This window comes from Rhinoraja longicauda, chromosome 2 (assembly GCF_053455715.1).
Source record: "Rhinoraja longicauda isolate Sanriku21f chromosome 2, sRhiLon1.1, whole genome shotgun sequence".
In the NCBI taxonomy this organism is placed as follows: domain Eukaryota; kingdom Metazoa; phylum Chordata; class Chondrichthyes; order Rajiformes; family Arhynchobatidae; genus Rhinoraja; species Rhinoraja longicauda.
Window position 1 is genome coordinate 23,032,403 of NC_135954.1, and position 21,543 is coordinate 23,053,945.

Here is a 21,543-nt window from a genome sequence, read left to right on the forward strand (position 1 = left end):
TTTCCCTTTCAACCCCATTCTCCTGCTTTCGCCCCATAACCCCTAACACCCTTATTAATCAAGAATCTGTCAGTCTCCGCCTTAAAAGTATTAGCACCACTGTCCAATGCTGCAGCAGTATCATGATCATGGGAGCTATCTTCAGGGTTTTCTTCTCCCAATCTCCATTAGGTAGCACCTCAACAGCACTTAGCTTTGCTTATTAACTTTGAAGCAGGCATCAAAATCCAGATGCCATGTCACATCATTTCACAGGCGTGTCCCCAGAGCTACCCTGAAATGAAGTCAATAGACGATTCCAGTAAACCTGTGATAGCTTGTTTTGACAACGATGGGTTTAAACTGGCAACATTCAAAATTAATATTCTTCAAGATCACTGCAGAAGTCTATTTATATATTATGCACACAAAAAATGAGCTCTTGGAGAACATTGCATTTGTAGAGAGAGATTTAATTCTCAAGTCTGAAATATTTTGACAATGACCATTAATATACCTGGTAGGTTTCTACATAGAAAAAGGGAAAGCAAAGACTTCCACACCCTCAGGACCATCTCATCTCAGGACCACTACGTATCTGTCACAAAATGTGCAAAGCCTGCTATCAATTGGAAAAGTATTGGAATTTTCCTCTTAATCATACCGTGGCAATATATCCATTAATTCTGCTGCCTTTCTAATCCTCTGCAAGCACTAATTTACTTCAAATTTAGAATGCTCTCCCTATTCAAGTTTTTTGCATGTTCTCTATTTGAAGAAGTAGAAACAAAGAACTGCAGATGTTGGTTACGACAAAAAAGGACACAAAATACTGGAGTAATGCAGCAGATCAGGCAACATCCCTGGAGAACATGTATAGGTCATGTTTCGGGTTGAGTGAAGAAAGGTCTCGACCTGAAACATGACCTATCCATGTTCTTCAGGGATGCTGCCTGACCACCGAGTTACTCCAGCACTTTGTTTCCTCTTTTTGAAGAACTTCAGCAAGTTCATTCACATTTCATGAATCTGTTCCAGAAAAATACTTTCTAACATCACACATAAAGTTACGTATGAAATGCCTACCCTGTAAAGGCAAGTTTATTTTTATTTAAAATCAACCCTTTGGCTAGAATGCTAAACTAGGTTTATGGTACTAATTTCCTACACAGTAAGCATCTAATTTCAAACACGCTTTTCCAAGTAAATACTAAGGATACACAAAGTACTTCCCCACAAGGAGGGAAAAAATAGAAGCTGAGAATAACAAACGCATACAATTTCATTGTAAAAAGCAAAAACATCAGGAACGGGTCCACGCTCCGGTCCCAGCAGCAAGACAAGGAGCAAACAAAATAAGACAAACACATCTATGTGGTCATTGCCAGGCAGTTTGACAATAATCACATTTGTAAGCCTTCCGCTTTCAGCTGATGTTTCCCAAATCCAAATTAACTGAATGCAGGGATCAGTTTCCTAATATGAAGGAACAACCCATTGCTCTCAGGGCTCTCAGTCATTTCTGGAAACACAGTAGCTACCATTAACGGCATGTTACCTAATGAGGTAGAAGGTGCTATGATATAGCATCTTTCATATTTGCAATGTCTCAAAAAAAATTTAGACAGAAAATTAGCATTTAGCAAAAATCCCACACAGCAATTCATGAGATTTGAAAGTATAAGAAAATAACTGCAGATGCTGGTACAAATCGAAGGTATTTATTCACAAAATGCTGGAGTAACTCAGCAGGTCAGGCAGCATCTCGGGAGAGAAATTTAATGGGTGACTTTTCGGGTCGAGACCCTTCTTCAGACTGCTGTCAGGGGGGCGGGACAAAGGAAGGATATAGGTGGAGACAGGAAGATAGAGGGACATCTGGGAAGGAGGGGGGGAAGAGAGGGACAGAGGAACTATCTAAAGTTGGAGAAGTCGATGTTCATACCACTGGGCTGCAAGCTGCCCAGGCGAATTTTTTTTTGGCAGGTATGAGATTTGAAAATGTTAGTTGAGTTACAAATTTAAGCCAAGTCTCTGGAAGCATTCTTTCGTGATTCCTCTAAATAAATCTCCACTTTAATATTTATTTTGCCTTTATTCAAAGAGGGTATGGCTCATTCCAATAAATGTTTGTGCTCCGAAAGAAGGAACTGCTGATGCTGGTGCCGAGGGGCAGAGTGTAGGTAAGGGTAAGGGTAAGGGTAAGGGTCGGCAGTAGCATTGGCTGCGGCTCTGTGAGTGGCCAGGGAGGTGGCGAGGGTCCTCTGCAATCAGTCTGAAGAAGGGTCCCGACTCAAAACATCACCTATCTATGTTCTCCAGTGATGCTGCCAGACCCACTGAGTCACTTCAGCATATTGTGTCTTTCCTTTCTGCTCCAAACATCAAATATGCCATTGTACATGCAAAACATCTGGTTCACATTCATCCAAGAAAGAAATCAGCTGAAGGGAAATGTAGTTCGTGGCAGGGTTGGTAGACAATGGACCCACTTTTCAAAATATTTAATTAAGAATATAAAGATATAGTATAAATCAGTAGGAAAGAACTGCAGATGCTGATTTAAATCGAAGGTAGACACAAAATGCTGGAGTAACTCAGCGGGACAGGCAGCATCTCTGGAGAGAAGGAATGGGTGACGTTTCAGGTCGAGACCCTTCTTCAGACTGAATAAATCAGGATGTTGGACCAGGAAAGCAACTTGGAGGTGTGGTTTAATTTTTTGGCAAGATGAAAAGATGATGTTACAGCAATACTATTGTCCATACTCAGTATGGATCGACTATATGTAAACTGAAGGACATTTGTTTTCATTCATGCAATATGAAGACAGAACGCGCACTATGATCCCATCCTTGCACCAGTGTTACAAAAGTGCCCACACTGCAGAAGATGGTGGAAGCACCACAAGCCCATCTTGCCACACTCCCAAATACTCGATCGTGTGTATGGATTATATGTGAGTCGGGCATTCGTAAAATGAGGATTTGTAATTCTCTATCTCTATTCAGGGCTGGAGGTTCTGAAACATGTCAAGAGATTCAAGATATCTTTATTTGTCATCCAAAAAACAAGTTTTTTGGACGAAATTTAGTCACCCACAGTCCAATAATAAAAGCAATAAAACAAGCAAATTACACAACCCCAACCAACACACAAAAAAAAGAAACATCCATCACAGTGAGTCTCCTCCAGTCCCCTCCTCACTGTGATGGAAGGCCAGAATGTCTTTTCCCTTCCCCTGCCGTCTTCTCCCGCGGTCAAGCTGGTGTCGTTGCCACGTTCCAGGCCGCACCGGACGGTGAAAGGTCCGCAGCGGGCCGACCCAAGCCCCCGCGATCCGGGGTGGGTGAACACGCTGTCACTGCCGCTGTTGCTGCACATCGGGGCGGTCGTGGGAGAGTTGTAGATGAATTTATCATGCACAATGTGTAAACATATGACACTTGTTACAACTGTAACTAAACAGCTTAATAGTATGTTTATCAAGATTCATATTTTTATATCTTCAAGACCTGTTCAAAAAGTTTTCATTTAATTTTAGCACAACCTATCAAACACAGGTTGTTATAATAAACAGAATGTATTAAAAAAAATGCTTTTCTATCCAAATACAGGCGTTCCCTCACTTCCCAATGCACTTAAAATTCATGTTAAACGTTTTCAGCTGTTCAAAACTCAAGTTAATAACTTGTCACAATGCTTGCGAGAGCTTTACTGCTTATGAATTATACAACACTAGCAAGAAGTTTAGAGAAACACGAAAATATTTTTACAAAATAAAATGACCAAATTTCAGATGGCAGAGCAGTTAGTTTACAGACTCCCATTAAATGAAATTATGTTGTAATAAAATTATTATTGTTGTATACAGTTCTGAAAAAAATGTTTTGATCAACTTGGTGTCTAACTCTAAAGTTACATTTCTGAGTCAACAATGTACTCTGCAAAGGCAGAACAAAAAAAATGAAAGTGTTCAATTTTTATTTTGAATTAAAACAATTGTGGAGAAGGCAGAGATGTTAAAAAATGGATTTGGCATTAAGCTTGTCACCAAAATTATAAATTTTACTTCATTATGTTATTTCAGACCACACAGTGAGTACTAGTAACACCTGCGAGGTATTTAATATGAAGACACAATATTGAAAATGACAAGTTTACATTTCCTTCACCTCTGAGAAGTTCAAGTAACTATAAGTAGTGCATAGATACAACTAACATTTTTTTTCCATTTAAAGAACAGCAGAAATAATTAGATCATTCCAAATATAAATTTATTGAATATATTGCTGGACCAACATGACAAGTTCAGTGTAGTTCCACTTCAGGCTAAAAGCTAACATCTGTGCTAATCATGCTGCTAAATACACCAGATGTTCCTGATTATTATTAAGAATGTTTTTAAAATTATAAGTACAGGTCACAAACCTGGAAACCAAAAGGTCAACAAAGAACTCTCAGAGCCATCGTAAAAGATGAAAAGAAACAGCAGGCATTTTCTTAACCTGAATTTGAAAATAATGCTCATTCTTATTGTTGCAAGACACTTTTCAAAGTATGACATGGTATTTCTGGTAACTGCATTGATAACATCAGATTGAATATCTTTCCAACCACCCAGTCTTTGCCTACGTCCCAGGGGGAAAGAAACAGAAATTTAAACTTTGTCAGCCAATTCTAAGATGGAACCAATTCCATCAAGATCGCAATGTCCACTGCTCACTGCACTGTTGAGGGCATATACTGAGAAAAAAATATGGTGTGTGCAAGGAGTGCCAACTAAAACAAGAAATAAAAATGCATTGATAAAATCCAGTCCATGCTTTGAGGCCGAAGAGCGAGGCACTAAAATATTAACTTGCATCCACACATTGCAGGCAAAATCTATACACTAATGCTTTTCTGAATGGCAACAGTGGCAAAATTATAGATAGCATAGAAACATAGAAAATAGGTGCAGGAGTAGGCCATTCGGCCCTTCGAGCCTGCACCGCCATTCAATATGATCATGGCTGATCATCCAACTCAGTATCCTGTACCTGCCTTCTCTCCATACCCCCTGATCCCTTTAGCCACAAGGGCCACATCTAACTCTTAAATATAGCCAATGAACTGGCCTCAACTACCTTCTGTGGCAAAGAATCTCTGCCACAGATTCACCACTCTCTGTGTGAAAAAAAAACTTTCTCATCTCGGTCCTAAAAGACTTACCCCTTATCCTTAAACTGTGACCCCTTGTTCTGGACTTCCCCAACATCGGGAACAATCTTCCTGCATCTAGCCTTTCCAACCCCTTAAGAATTTTGTGAGTTTCTATAAGATCCCCCCTCAATCTTCTAAATTCCAGCGAGTACAAGCCGAGTCTATCCAGTCTTTCTTCATAGAGAGACAGAGGGGTGTAAAATGAGGGTAGAAGCAACAGGTAGCAAGGTGAAAAGTAAAAGTGGCAGGCAGACAAATCCAGGGCAAAAATCAAAAAGGGCCACTTTTCAACATAATCGTACAAGGGGTAAGAGAGTTGTAAAAACAAGCCTGAAGGCTTTGTGTCTCAATGCAAGGAGTATACGTAATAAGGTGGATGAATTAAATGTGGAGATAGTTATTAATGATTATGATATAGTTGGGATTACGGAGACATGGCTCCAAGGTGACCAAGGCTGGGAGCTCAACATCCAGGGATTTTCTATATTCAGGCGGGATAGACAGAAAGGAAAAGGAGGTGGGGTAGCGTTACTGGTTAGAGAGGAGATTAAAGCAGTGGAAAGGAAGGACATTAGCTTGGAGGAAGTGGAATCGATATGGGTAGAGCTACGAAACACTAAGGGGCAGAAAACGCTAGTGGGAGTTGTGTACAGGCCACCTAACAGCAGTAGGGAGGTTGGGGATGGCATCAAGCAGGAAATTAGAAATGCATGCACTAAAGGCGCAGCAGTTATAATGGGTGACTTCAATCTACATATAGATTGGGTGAACCAAACTGGCAGGGGTGCTGAGGAAGAGGATTTCTTGGAATGTTTGAGAGATGGTTTTCTAAACCAACATGTCGAGGAACCAACGAGAGAACAGGCCATTCTAGACTGGGTATTGAGTAATGAGGAAGGGTTAGTTAGCAGTCTTGTTGTGCGAGGCCCCTTGGGCAAGAGTGATCATAATATGGTAGAGTTCTTCATTAGGATGGAGAGTGACAAAGTCGATACAGAAACAAGTGTTCTGAACTTAAAGAAAGGTAACTTTGAGGGTATGAGGCGTGAATTGTCCAAGATAGACTGGCGATTGATGCTGAAAGGGTTGACGGTGGACATGCAATGGAAGGCATTTAAAGGTCGCATGGATGAACTACAACAAGTGTTCATCCCAGTTTGGCAAAAGAACAAACCAGGAAAGGTAGTGCATCCGTGGTTAACAAGGGAAATCAAGGATAGTATTAAAACAAAAGATGAAGCATACAGATTAGCCAGAAAAAGTAGCATACCAGAGGACTGGGAGAAATTCAGAGTCCAGCAGAGGAGGACAAAGGGCTTAATTAGGAAAGGGAAAATAGATTATGAGGGAAAACTGGCAAGGAACATAAAAACAGACTGCAAAAGCTTTTATAGATATGTCAAGAGAAAAAGATTAGTTAAGGCAAATGTAGGTCCCTTGCAGTCGGAAACAGGTGAATTGATCATAGGGAACAAGGAGATGGCAGACCAATTGAACAAATACTTTGGTTCTGTCTTCACTAAGGAAGACATAAACCGTCTGCCGGAAATAGCGGGGGACTGGGGGTCTAAAGAGATGGAGGAACTGAGGGAAATCCAGGTTAGTCGGGAAGTGGTGTTAGGTAAATTAAATGGATTAAAGGCAGATAAATCACCAGGACCAGATAGGCTGCATCCCAGAGTGCTTAAGGAAGTAGCCTCAGAAATAGTGGATGCATTAGTGATAATTTTTCAAAACTCTTTAGATTCTGGAGTAGTTCCTGAGGACTGGAGGGTAGCTAATGTAACCCCACTTTTTAAAAAGGGAGGGAGAGAGAAAACGGGGAATTATAGACCAGTTAGCCTAACATCGGTAGTGGGGAAAATGCTAGAGTCAGTTATTAAAGATGTGATAGCATTACATTTGGAAAGTGGTGAAATCATCGGACAAAGTCAGCATGGATTTACCAAAGGCAAATCATGTCTGACGAATCTTATAGAATTTTTCGAGGATGTAACTAGTAGAGTGGATAAGGGAGAACCAGTCGATGTGTTATATCTGGACTTTCAGAAGGCCTTCGACAAGGTCCCACATAGGAGATTGGTGTACAAACTTAAAGCACACGGTATTGAGGGTTCAGTGTTGAGGTGGATAGAAAATTGGTTGGCGGACAGGAAGCAAAGAGTAGGAATAAACGGGTCCTTTTCGGAATGGCAGGCAGTGACTAGTGGGAGACCGCAAGGCTCAGTGCTGGGACCCCAGTTATTTACAGTGTATATTAATGATTTGGACGAGGGAATTGAATGCAACATCTCTAAGTTTGCGGATGACACGAAGCTGGGTGGCAGTGTTAGCTGCGAGGAGGATGCTAGGAGGCTGCAGAGTGACTTGGATAGATTAGGCGAGTGGGCAAATGCATGGCAGATGCAATATAATGTGGATAAATGTGAGGTTATCCACTTTGGCGGCAAGAACAGGAAAGCAGAGTATTACCTGAATGGTGACCGATTGGGAGAAGGGGAGATGCAACGTGACCTGGGTGTCATGGTGCACCAGTCATTGAAAGCAAGCATGCAGGTGCAGCAGGCAGTGAAGAAAGCGAATGGTATGTTGGCATTCATAGCAAGAGGATTTGAGTTTAGGAGCAGGGAGGTTCTGCTGCAGTTGTACAGGGCCTTGGTGAGACCGCACCTGGAGTATTGTGTGCAGTTTTGGTCTCCTAACCTGAGGAAAGACGTTCTTGCCTTAGAGGGAGTACAGAGAAGGTTCACCAGATTGATCCCTGGGATGGCGGGACTTACATATGAGGAAAGACTAGATAGACTGGGCTTGTACTCGCTGGAATTTAGAAGACAGGGGGGATCTTATAGAAACACATAAAATTCTTAAGGGGTTGGAGAGGCTAGATGCGGGAAGATTGTTCCCGATGTTGGGGGAGTCCAGAACCAGGGGTCACAGCTTAAGGATAAGGGGAAGTCTTTTAGGACCGAGATGAGAAAACATTTCTTCACACAGAGAGTGGTGAGTCTGTGGAATTCTCTGCCACAGAAGGTAGTTGAGGTCAGTTCATTGGCTATATTTAAGAGGGAGTTAGATGTGGCCCTTTTTGCTAAAGGGATCAGGGGGTATGGAGAGAAGGCAGGTACTGGCTACTGAGCTGAATGATCAGCCATGATCATATTGAATGGCGGTGCAGGCTCGAAGGGCCGAATGGCCTACTCCTGCACCTATTTTCTATGTTTCTATGTTTCTGCCATCCCAGGAATCAATCTGGTGAACCTTCTCTGTACTCCCTCTATGGCAAGAATGTCTTTCCACCAAAGTGGATAACCTCACATTTATCCACATTATACTGCATCTGCCATGCATTTGCCCACTTACCTAACCTATCCAAATCACCTTGCAGCCTCCTAGCATCCTCCTCACATCTAACACTAACATAGTGTCTCAAAAGCTCTTTAAGAGATTGTGAAAGGCATATTGATATCCAAGTCACTCTTTTTGGATCATACATTCACAACACTTACTTCTAATACAGTTTAGTTTGGAGATACAGAGCGGAAAAAGGCCCTTCAGCCCACCAAGTGCACGCCGACCAGTGATCCCCGTACATTAGCACTATCTTACACACACTGGGGACAATTTACAGTTTTACTAAGCCAATTAACCTACAAACCTGTACGTCTTTGGAGTGTGGGAGGAAACCGGAGCACCCGGAGAACAACCATGCAGGTACAGGGAGAATATACAAACCTGTACAGACAAGCACCCATATTCAGAATCGAACCCTGGTCTCTGGCGCTGTGAGGCAACAACTCTGTCGCTGCGCAACCGTGTCACCCCGAAATCCAGGTATTCCACATACAATTATTCTCACTTAAAAAACTGTAACAGCCATCATCCTAAGCCAACAACTGGTTAGGTCGATCCAGCATTATGATGTACTACATATACCTGTATCGAGGCTTGGCTGCAATCTCTACACATTGAGAGTCGAACATTCCAGGACGCATGCATTGGACAAGGGCTGATTAGCGATAGTCAGTGGGAGGTCGTGTCTCACAAATCTGATTAAGTTGAGGTGGTTGAAGCACGTACTATCACAACGTTTAAAAAACATTTATACATGTACATGGATAGGATAGGTCCAGAAGGACATGGGCCAAATGCAGGCAGGAAGGACTAGTGTAGATGGGACATGCTGGTCGGTGTGGGCAAGTTGGGCCAAAGGGCCTGTTTCCACACTGTAGGACTCCATGGTCCTTGGATAGAACTAAAACAATTGTACAAAAATGCAATTTTGAAAAATCCCTGTTTGAAGGCCTTTAATTGATTGATCAACAAATGGAAACTGCTGACCAGAGACATGGATCAGAAATAGACCCATAATTTTGGTAAAATACAAGTTGTCTACAGACGTCCTAATTTGGGTGGTGGTTATATGGAATGAATTACCAGAGGAGGTAGTTAAGGAGGGTACTAGAACAAGATTCAAAAGACATTTGAACAGTTACATGGATAGGAAAGGTTTAGACAAATACAACAAAATATGGGCAGGTGGAACTAGTGTAGATGGGGCATCTTGGCCGGCATGGACAATTTGGACTGAAGGGCCTGTTTCCATACACTGTGACTCTTTTATAAAGTATTGGGAGGGGCTTGTTGATGTGGGACTGTGTAAGATCAGGAAAGTATGGACAAAACTGATAATACAGAGATTGTGCATATCCAACGTGGAGCTCAAGCTCCAAGGCATCACTTAAGTGGGCACAAGGCTTTCAGACTTTAAACATCCTGAAAGCAAGTCTTCTACCAATAAATTCCCCAGTGGTCAATATTGCTCCCTGACAATCAAGACATATTGTGAAACCCTGGGAAACTACTTTTTCTCTCAGGGGCCACCTCTCAAGGAAAACACTGATTGAAGACAAACTTCAACCCTGGCTCTAGCACTTTTGGCGACCAAAGAAAAGTGTTCAAAAACTAATACTTTAACACCATTCCAAATTGTTTTACAAAATGGTGTGATCTACGTCCTCTAGTTTGCTTCAGAATCATGTAGAACACACAGTTGATGCAACAAAGCAGTGGAGATGTATCAGGAATAATGTATTTGCAATATACTCTAAATTTAGAAATAGAAAAAACAATGTCTTGCTTTGAGAAGAAACACAAGTCTGAAGAAGGGTCCTGACATAAAAAGTCATCTAACCGCCAGAGATGCTGCCTGACCCGCTGAGTTACTCCAGCACTTTGTGTCCTATTGAAGCAATGTCAGCAGTGTCTTCCAGGCCCAAGAAGACCACACAAAAATGAATTCCACTCTACCTAAGTACATGTGACGAATAAAGTACCACACCTTACCATTTACAACAGAACAGCACACAACATCCTAAATTTGGCTGACTCTTAGAGTTCATGAAAATGACCAAGCAAGTCAATCAGTCATCTCATTCCAGGTAGTTCTGCATACTGCAAATTAGATACAACTCGATTGCGAATTAGGAATACTATTTGTATTGTGTGGGATGAATCGGTTATAATGTGATTTTGGTCGGGAAGGAGAGAACTACTTCAAAGTTACTTTGGAAATTGACAAGCGGAGAAAAGCTGGCTTGCAGAAGAAGGGTAGTTTTCTATGCAAAGTCCCTTTGGTAATCAGGCATCATTGACTCTTGAGAACAGTCTGTCAGTTTCACTGCAGAAGGTCATTGAAATTGACAAGCAATCACTTCTATTGACACTTGTGAATGATACTCGATTAAACAATGTTTCATACAGCTTATAGTATTTTAGCTTGCAGTAACAAAAATAAACAAAGCAATCAAAAAGATCTTTATATTTGAAAATCCTGCTAGGACAAAAAAACCTGGTTGTTGTGTATCTGAAATTCATTTTACCCCTAACCCCACTGACACAATGGTTTATCTAACATGATTTTCTGCAGCATGAGGTTTAAATGAGTGAGTGAATGAATGAATGAATGAATGAATGAATGAATGAATGAATGAATGAATGAATGAATGAATGAATGAATGAATGAGTTTATTGGCCAAGCAAGTCAGGGGAAAACTGGCAAGGAACATAAAAACTGACTGCAAAAGCTTTTATAGATATGTCAAGAGAAAAAGATTAGTTAAGACAAATGTAGGTCCCTTGCAGTCGGAAACAGGTGAATTGATCATAGGGAACAAGGAGATGGCAGACCAATTGAACAAATACTTTGGTTCTGTCTTCACTAAGGAAGACATAAACCGTCTGCCGGAAATAGCGGGGGACCGGAGGTCTAATGAGATGGAGGAACTGAGGGAAATCCAGGTTAGTCGGGAAGTGGTGTTAGGTAAATTAAATGGATTAAAGGCAGATAAATCCCCAGGGCCAGATAGGCTGCATCCCAGAGTGCTTAAGGAAGTAGCCTCAGAAATAGTGGATGCATTTTTGATAATTTTTCAAAACTCTTTAGATTCTGGAGTAGTTCCTGAGGACTGGAGGGTAGCTAATGTAACCCCACTTTTTAAAAAGGGAGGGAGAGAGAAAACGGGGAATTATAGACCAGTTAGCCTAACATCGGTAGTGGGGAAAATGCTAGAGTCAGTTATTAAAGATGTGATAGCATCACATTTGGAAAGTGGTGAAATCATCGGACAAAGTCAGCATGGATTTACCAAAGGCAAATCATGTCTGACAAATCTTATAAAAATTTTCGAGGATGTAACTAGTAGAGTGGATAAGGGAGAACCAGTCGATGTGTTATATCTGGACTTTCAGAAGGCCTTCGACAAGGTCCCACATAGGAGATTGGTGTACAAACTTAAAGCACACGGTATTGAGGGTTCAGTGTTGAGGTGGATAGAAAATTGGTTGGCGGACAGGAAGCAAAGAGTAGGAATAAACGGGTCCTTTTCGGAATGGCAGGCAGTGACTAGTGGGGTACCGCAAGGCTCAGTGCTGGGACCCCAGTTATTTACAGTGTATATTAATGATTTGGACGAGGGAATTGAATGCAACATCTCTAAGTTTGCGGATGACACGAAGCTGGGTGGCAGTGTTAGCTGCGAGGAGGATGCTAGGAGGCTGCAGAGTGACTTGGATAGATTAGGCGAGTGGGCAAATGCATGACAGATGCCATATAATGTGGATAAATGTGAAGTTATCCACTTTGGCGGCAAGAACAGGAAAGCAGACTATTACCTGAATGGTGACCGATTGGGAGAAGGGGAGATGCAACGTGACCTGGGTGTCATGGTGCACCAGTCATTGAAAGCAAGCATGCAGGTGCAGCAGGCAGTGAAGAAAGCGAATGGTATGTTGACATTCATAGCAAGAGGATTTGAGTTTAGGAACAGGGAGGTTCTGCTGCAGTTGTACAGGGCCTTGGTGAGACCGCACCTGGAGTATTGTGTGCAGTTTTGGTCTCCTAACCTGAGGAAAGACGTTCTTGCCTTAGAGGGAGTACAGAGAAGGTTCACCAGATTGATCCCTGGGATGGCGGGACTTACATATGAGGAAAGACTGGATAGACTGGGCTTATACTCGCTGGAATTTAGAAGACTGAGGGGGGATCTTATAGAAACATATAAAATTCTTAAGGGGTTGGAGAGGCTAGATGCGGGAAGATTGTTCCCGATGTTGGGGGAGTCCAGAACCAGGGGTCACAGCTTAAGGATAAGGGGGAAGTCTTTTAGGACCGAGATGAGAAAACATTTCTTCACACAGAGAGTGGAGAGTCTGTGGAATTCTCTGCCACAGAAGGTAGTTGAGGCCAGTTCATTGGCTATATTTAAGAGGGAGTTAGATGTGGCCCTTTTTGCTAAAGGGATCAGGGGGTATGGAGAGAAGGCAGGTACAGGCTACTGAGCTGGATGATCAGCCATGATCATATTGAATGGCGGTGCAGGCTCGAAGGGCCGAATGGCCTACTCCTGCACCTATTTTCCATGTTTCTATGTTTCTAAATATGTGCATATACAAGGGATGTGCCTTGGTGCACCGCTCACAAATGACAACACAAACATCTTTGGAATTCAGCTATCACATTGTCGCAGAACTACCTGCAGTGCTAAATTTCCAACAGCAAAAGAGTATAATCACATTAGCTATTGTGGTATCTAATAATGGATGAATTGAACTTGCAATGTTCTCCTCACAAATAGCTTAGCACCAGTATCTAAATTGAGAGAGTATGGCACAGTCTGCATTGGACTCTTCAGCTATTTCATAACACAAAATAGAATAGAAGCAAATCATGCTCAATTTGGAAGAGCTGCCAACAAAGAAATACAACAAATTAAGACACATTACAAGACATGGAACAAATAGTGTTCTCATTGTTTCTGTCCCACAAATATACAGCTAATTCTCCAGGTACGAATGATTAGGATAACAAGGAGGTGATGAAGAAACTCAAAAGAGATACAAGGAACTGCTGATGCTAGAATCTTGAGCAATACACAAATTGCTGAGTAACTCAATGGGTCAGGTAGCATCTGTGAAGAAAATGAATCTGAAGAAGGGTCCCAACCTGAAAAGTCACAGATGTTGCCTGACCCATTAAGTTAGTCCAGCACTTTTTGTTTTGATTGAATTGACTGAAAGATTGATTGAACGCTACAGCATGGAAGCAGGCCCTTCGGCCTACCAAATCAACGCCAACCATCGATCATCTGTTCACACTAGTTCAATGTTATTTCAATTTTGCATTCAGTCTCTATGCACTCAGAGCATTTTGCAGATGCCAATTAACCCACAAATCCTCACTGTTTCACAATGTGGGAGGAAGCCGATTCTCTACTGTAAGGCAGCAGCTCTACCTGTTGTGCCACTCTACCGTCCTCGTTTTATCCAGGAAACTCAGACTGGCATACCAAGGTAAACAATGAAACAAATCAATATCATTGATTATAGTAAGAAATAATTGCAATAGTAAGAAATAATGATTTCATTAAGCTCATAATTCTTTGTAATTTCACAATCGTTAGATTTTTTAAAAATCATTAAACCAGCAAAGAGATTCCATGACGCTACTAATGTAAGAGAATTAAAAAGATATGTGGCCTGATCAGATATTCCAGGGCCTGATCAGATATATCCAAGGACATTGTGGGAAACCAGAGGAAATTGCGGGAGCCCTGGTTGAAATTTACGAGTCGTCCTTAAATACAGGAGAGCAGACCTCCCAACATTTGATTTTACAAATTCAGAATTTTGATGATCAAAGTTCAGAATTTTACATAAAAATTCATAATATGGCGCGTAATGCAACTTTTCAGCAAAAAAAATGATGCACGCCAAATGCGCATACGCATTGCGCTACAGTCATGTGTGAAAAACGACTATTATTTCCAAGTCTGTAGTTCTTGGACTACATGTACAATGTCAGGCCTATCATGAGTATATTCTGCTATTTATAGAAAGGTTATTGAACAGAAATACTTTTTACAACACCCAAACAAAAAATTGTTTTGTTTTGTTTTCTCTAGTTTGCCTTTTCCTTACACAAAAGGATGCGAGGCGGGGCCAGCGGCGAAGCGAGGCGACGCAAGTGGCGGGGCGAGAGGCAGGGTGAGCGGCGAGGTGTTTTGCGGAAAAATGTGAGGCAAAATCGGAATGGCGGAAATGAAATAAGAAAGCGGAAACTTTCTGCCAAATTCGGAAGGGTTGGGAGAGGTGCTGGAAGACTGGAGGGTGGCAAATGTTGTGCCTCTATTCATGAAGGGCTGTTTGTCATCTACATCAATGATTTGGATGACAACATAGAGGGCAAGGTTAGCAAGTTTGCTGATGATACAAAAGTTGGTGGTTTTGTGGATAGTGAAGATGGTTGTGAAAGATTGCAGCAGGATCTTGATCGATTGGCCAGGTGAGACAATAGACAATAGACAATAAGTGCAGGAGTAGGCCATTCAGCCCTTCGAGCCAGCACCGCCATTCAATGCGATCATGGCTGATCACTCTCAATCAGTACCCCGTTCCTGCCTTCTCCCCATACCCCCTCACTCCGCTATCCTTAAGAGCTCTATCCAGCTCTCTCTTGAAAGCATCCAACGAACTGGCCTCCACTGCCTTCTGAGGCAGAGAATTCCACACCTTCACCACTCTCTGACTGAAAAAGTTCTTCCTCATCTCCGTTCTAAATGGCCTACCCCTTATTCTTAAACTGTGGCCCCTTGTTCTGGACTCCCCCAACATTGGGAACATGTTTCCTGCCTCTAATGTGTCCAATCCCCTAATTATCTTATATGTTTCAATAAGATCCCCCCTCATCCTTCTAAATTCCAGTGTATACAAGCCCAATCGCTCCAGCCTTTCAACATACGACAGTCCCGCCATTCCGGGAATTAACCTAGTGAACCTACGCTGCACGCCCTCCATAGCAAGAATATCCTTCCTCAAATTTGGAGACCAAAACTGCACACAGTACTCCAGGTGCGGTCTCACCAGAGCCCGGTACAACTGTAGAAGGACCTCTTTGCTCCTATACTCAACTCCTCTTGTTACGAAGGCCAACATTCCATTGGCTTTCTTCACTGCCTGCTGTACCTGCATGCTTCCTTTCATTGACTGATGCACTAGGACACCCAGATCTCGTTGAACTCCCCCTCCTCCTAACTTGACACCATTCAGATAATAATCTGCCTTTCTATTCTTACTTCCAAAGTGAATAACCTCACACTTATCTACATTAAACTGCATCTGCCATGTATCCGCCCACTCACACAACCTGTCCAAGTCACCCTGCAGCCTTATTGCATCTTCCTCACAATTCACACTACCCCCCAGCTTAGTATCATCTGCAAATTTGCTAATGGTACTTTTAATCCCTTCATCTAAGTCATTAATGTATATCGTAAATAGCTGGGGTCCCAGCACCGAACCTTGCAGTACCCCACTGGTCACTGCCTCCCATTCCGAAAGGGACCCATTTATCCCCACTCTTTGCTTTCTGTCTGTCAACCAGAGGAATAAGCGGAGGAATGGTTGATGGAATTTAATACAGAGAAATGTGAGGTGTTGCATTTTGGGATGTCCAACAAAGGCAGGACCTACACATTGAATGGTTGGCCACTGGGGATCTAGGAGTGCAGGTGCATGGTTCCTTGAAGGTCAAGTCGCCAGGTAGATAAGGTGGTCAATAAGGCTTTTAGCACATTGGCCTTCATCAGTCAGAGTATTGAGAATTGAAGTTGGGAAGTCATGTTGCAGTTGTATCAGACTTCGGTGAGACCTCATTAATAGTATTGTGTTCAGTACTGGGCACCATGTTATAGGAAAGATACACCGATGAGCCAAAACATTATAACCACTGACAGGTGAAGTGAATAACATTGATTATCATGTACAATGGCACCTGTCAAGGGGTGGGATATATTAGGCAGCAAGTGAACTGTCACTTCTGGAAATTGATGGGTTGGATGCAGGAGAAATGGGCAGGAGTAAAGACCTGAGCGACTTTGACAAGGGCCAAATTGTTATGGCCAGAAGACAGGGTCAGAGCATCTCTGAAACGGCAAGGCTTGTGGGGTGCTCCCGATCAGCAGTAGTGAGTACCTGCTGACAGTGGTCCGAGGAGAGACAAACCACAAACCGGCGACAGGGTGTTGGGCGCCCAAGGCTGATTGATGCGCAAGAGCAAACGAAGGCTATCCCGTCTGGTCCGAACTGACAGAAGGTCTACTGTGGCACAAGTCACAGAAAATTTTAATGGTGGTCACGGGAGGAATGTGTCACAAAACACAGCGCATCACACCCTGCTGCGTATGGGGCTGCGTAGCCACAGACTGGTCAGAGTGCCCATGATGACACCTGCCCACCGTCGAAAGTGTCGGAACTGGACCTTGGAGCAGTGGAAGAAGGTCGCCTGGTCCGATGAGTCCCGTTTTCTTTTGGATCATGTGGATGGGCGTGTACGTGAGCGCCGTTTACCTGGGGAAGTGATGGCACCAGGATGCACTGTGGGAAGATGACAAGCCGGTGGAGGGAGTTTGATGCTCTGGGCAATGTTCTGCTGGGTAACCCTGGGTCCGGCCATTCATGTGGATGTCAATTTGACACGTGTCACCCACCTAAACATCGTTGCAGACCAGGTACACCCCTTCACGGCAATGGTATTCCCTGATGGCAGTGGCCTCTTTCAGCACAATAATGCACCCTGCCACACTGCACACGTTGTTCGGGAATAGTTTGAGGAACATGATGAAGTGTTCACGGTGTTGGCCTGGCCTCCAAATTCCCCAGATCTCAATCCGATTGAGCGTCTGTGGGATGTGCTGGATGGACAAGTCCGATCCACGGCGGCTCCACCTCGCAACACACAGGACTTGAAGGATCTGCTGCTAATGTTTTGGTGCCAGTTACCACAGGACACCTTCATGGGTCTTGTAGAGTCCATGTCTCGGTGGGTCGGCGCTGTTTTGGCAGCACATGAAGGACCAACAGGAGCTCATAATGTTTTGACTCATCAGTGTATTTTCAAGATTGAAAGGGTTCAGAAAAGATTTACGAGGATGTTGCCAGGACTAGAGGGTCTGAGCAATAGGGAGAGTTTGAGAAGGCTGGGCCTCTGTTCTTTGGAGCGCAGGAGGATGAGGGGTGATCTTTTAGAGGTGCATACAATCATGAGAGGAATAAAACAGTAGATGCACAGAATCTCTTGCCCAGAGTTGGAGAATCGAGGACCAGAGGACATATGTTCAAGGTGAAGGAAAAAAGATTTAATAGAAATCTGAGGGATACATTTTATAATAATAATATAATATTCATTTATTGTCGTTGCAACGAGTAAAACAAAATTAAAAATAGCAATCCTGACGGTGCGTAAAAACATATATGCAATAAATGCAAAACAAATAAATACAAATATATTAAATACAAAAGTTTTAACAGTGTGACCTAGTGCAGAAAGTAGTGTTCAGTTCTCGTATGGCCCTGAGGTAAAAACTGTTCTTAAGTCTGTTTGTTCGGGATTTGATCGACCCGAAACGTCGACCAGAGGGCAGAAGAACAAACAGACGGTGGCCGGGGTGGGATGGATCTTTTATTATTTTGCCTGCTCTACTGAGGCAGCGTAGGCTGAACAGGTGCTCCAGGGAGAGCAGTGAGCAGCCGATGATCTTCTGGGCCGTCGTGATGTCCATCTGAAGGGCCTTCCTGTCCTTTTCTGAGCAGCTGGCATACCATGTGGTTATACAGTATGCCAGCACACTCTCGATGGAGCAGCGATAGAAAGACATCATGAGCTTCTCCTGCAGGTTGGTCTTCCTGAGGATCCTCAGGAAGTGGAGTCTCTGCTGTGCCTTCTTCACTGTGGTGATGGTGTTGGTAGACCAGGTAAGATCCTCTGCGATGTGCGTACCCAGGAACCTGAAAGCGGGTACCCTTTCCACACAGACCCCATTGATGTAGAGTGGGTCGTGTTCTGCACTGGTTTTCCTGTAGTCTATTATAAGTTCCTTTGTTTTGGAGGAGTTCAGGACAAGATTGTTCACTGAACACCATGCTGCCAGCCTTTGGATTTCATCCCTGTAGGCTGTCTCATCTCCTCCTGAGATGAGTCCAACCACAGTCGTGTCATTCGCGAACTTGATGATGGTGTTAGTGGGATGGGTGGGGTCGCAGTGTAGAGGGAGTAAAGGATGGGGCTCAACACACAGCCCTGTGGTGAGCCGGTGCTCAGTGTAATGGTGGAGGAGAGGTGAGGGCCTATTTTGACGGTCTGGGGGCGGTTGGTCAGGAAGTCCTTAATCCATTGGCAGATGGTTTGGGAAAATCCAAGGTCAGAAAGTTTGGTGAACAGTCTGCTCGGGATGACTGTGTTAAAGGCAGAGCTGAAGTCTAGGAAAAGCATCCTCACATAGCTCCCCTGGTGTTCAAGGTGGGTCAGTGCAGTGTGAAGAGCAGTGGCGATGGCATCCCCTGTAGACCTATTTGCTCTGTAGGCAAACTGGTATGGGTCGAAGGTGGGTGGGAGGCTGGCTTTGATGTGCTGCAGGACCAGCCTCTCGAAGCACTTTGTGATGACCGGTGTGAGTGCTACCGGACGGTAGTCGTTAAGGCCGCTGATGACAGACTTTTTCGGCAGTGGGATGATTGTGGCGGACTTCAGGCAGGGAGGGATGGTGGATTTTAAAAGGGACAGGTTGAAGATTTTTGTGAAGACCTCAGATAATTGGTCTGCACATTCCCTCAGCACTCTTCCCGTCACACCATCGGGGCCTGCAGCTTTCCTGGGATTCACTGCTCTGAGCACAAAGGGTGGTGGGTGTATGGAACAAGTTGCCAGAGGAGGTCGTTGAGGTTGGGACTATCCCAACGTTTAAGAAACAGTTAGACAGGTACAAGGATAGGACAAGTTTGGAGTGATATGGACCAAATGCAAGCATTTGGGACTACTGTAGCAGGGACTTGTTGGCCAGTGTGGGCAAGTTGGCCTGTAGGGCCTGTTCCCACACTGTATCACTCTATGACATCAATTCTCAAGAGCATGAAACTTCTCTTCAGTCTGACCTCACAAGCCTTGTTAACTGGTCTAAAGAATGGGGCATGAGTTTTAATGCATCAAAATGTAAAGTGATAAGGGTGTCCAGGAAACGTAAACCAGCATCGGCAAAGTATTCTATGCTTGGCGAAACCTTACGGGAAGACACTGAAGACAAATATTTTGGTGTCTTTATATAAAACAACCTGAAGTGGGATAAGCAGTCACATTATGCTGCAAACAAAGCCACAAAGATGCTCAACTTCGTCCAGAGAAACTTCCACCCTTGTTCCAAAACTGTTTAAAAAAAAATTGTGCCAAGCAGTAGTCCAACCGCACTTGGAGTATGCCTCCGCTGCTTAGTACCAAGAAAAATAAAGATGTTCTTCAAAATGTTCAACGAAGAGCAGCCCGGTTTGTGTATGGCGACTTCAGACGACAATCCAGTGTAACCAAGATGCTCACTGACTTAAACTGGGACTCCCTTGAAACCAGACACCAGATGCTCAGATTGACTACCCTTCACAAGATCATCAACAAGGACATCGACCTCGACACTGGCTTATACGTCAAAGAGAAAACAACAAGATCCAGAAGAAGCCACAACAAGTAACTTATAGTTCAACACCACACATCTACTCCCTACATCCAGTCATTTTTCCCTGAAGCAATTTCCCTCGGGAATGCCCTCCCACAATCCTCTGTCGACATGCCCACCTACGCAACCTTCAAGACCTCCATCCAGGCCCACAGACGGCAAAACCCCCGCTTGACCAGACCCACTCTCGTCAACTTCCAGTATAGTCCCTGGTGGACTCTTCGCAAGTGATGATCACAAGATACAAGACATCTAAATAGGCACACCAGCTCCTCATAAAGCAGCCCAAATTCTATGCCAAGACACCATTAATTGGATGACAACAAAGTGTCTTAATATTGTCACATAATAAACCATTTAAAAACATTTCTTTATGGGGACAATGAAAAGGATCAATTAATTTCATTCGTGCTACCTTTACTCTTTGGCAGTGGCATCCTGCCTTTATCAAGTAATTGGAAAGTAAAGACTAAAGACCAAATAATCAAAATGTCAAAAGATGAAATGAAAAACACTAAGTTAACATCTCAATTTTCTCCAGTCACTGAAGCATCAAACAATTGCTGAGCGTTACCATTGGTGTATTGGTTTAAACTTTCAAGCGAGTAGTTATTTCTTGTGAACTGTAACAATACACAGAAATGAGAACTGTCCAGTTGAAACAGACAAGCGTGGAGCTGGCACCAGAGTGCTGGCCCGGAGAGAGGAGGAGATGGGTAGAAACAATGATTTCACAAAGTGATGGAGTAACTCAGCAGGTCAGGCAGCATCTCTGGAGAAAAGGAAGAGGGGCATTTCGAGTCGAGACCCTTCTTCAGACCTGAAACGTCACCCATTCCTCTCTCCATAGATGCTGCCTGTCCCGCCCGCTGAGTTACTCCAGCTTTTTGTGAATATCTCCAGGTGGTCAACCAGCAACAGGAGTAGTTCCTTCCTACACATTCCTACAGAATGATTTGGGAGATGGGTGAACGGAGAGGGCTGGGCTGGGTTGGACTGAACTGGACTGGGCTGAACTGGACTGGGCTGGTCTGGACTGGACTGGGTTGGGCAGGACTAGACTGGGCTGGACTGGGTTCTGGGTTGGGCAGGGGACTGGGGGTTGGGCTGGACTGGGGGTTGGGCTGGACTGGGGGTTGGGCAGGACTGGGGGTTGGGCAGGACTGGGCAGGACTAGACTGGGTTGGGCTAGACTGGGCTGAGCTGGACTGGGTTTGGCTGGACTGGGCTGGGGACTGGGTTGGACTGGACTGGGTTGGACTGGACTGGGTTGGACTGGACTGGGTTGGGCTGGACTGGGTTGGGCTGG

The 21,543-nt window shown here is 43.7% G+C and overlaps 1 protein-coding gene across 2 annotated transcripts in view; it reads right to left on the reverse strand.

Moving 5' to 3' along the window:
- Positions 1-21,543, reverse strand: part of exoc2 (exocyst complex component 2) — a 224,901-nt gene that overhangs the window by 203,025 nt on the left and 333 nt on the right. The window lies entirely within an intron of this gene.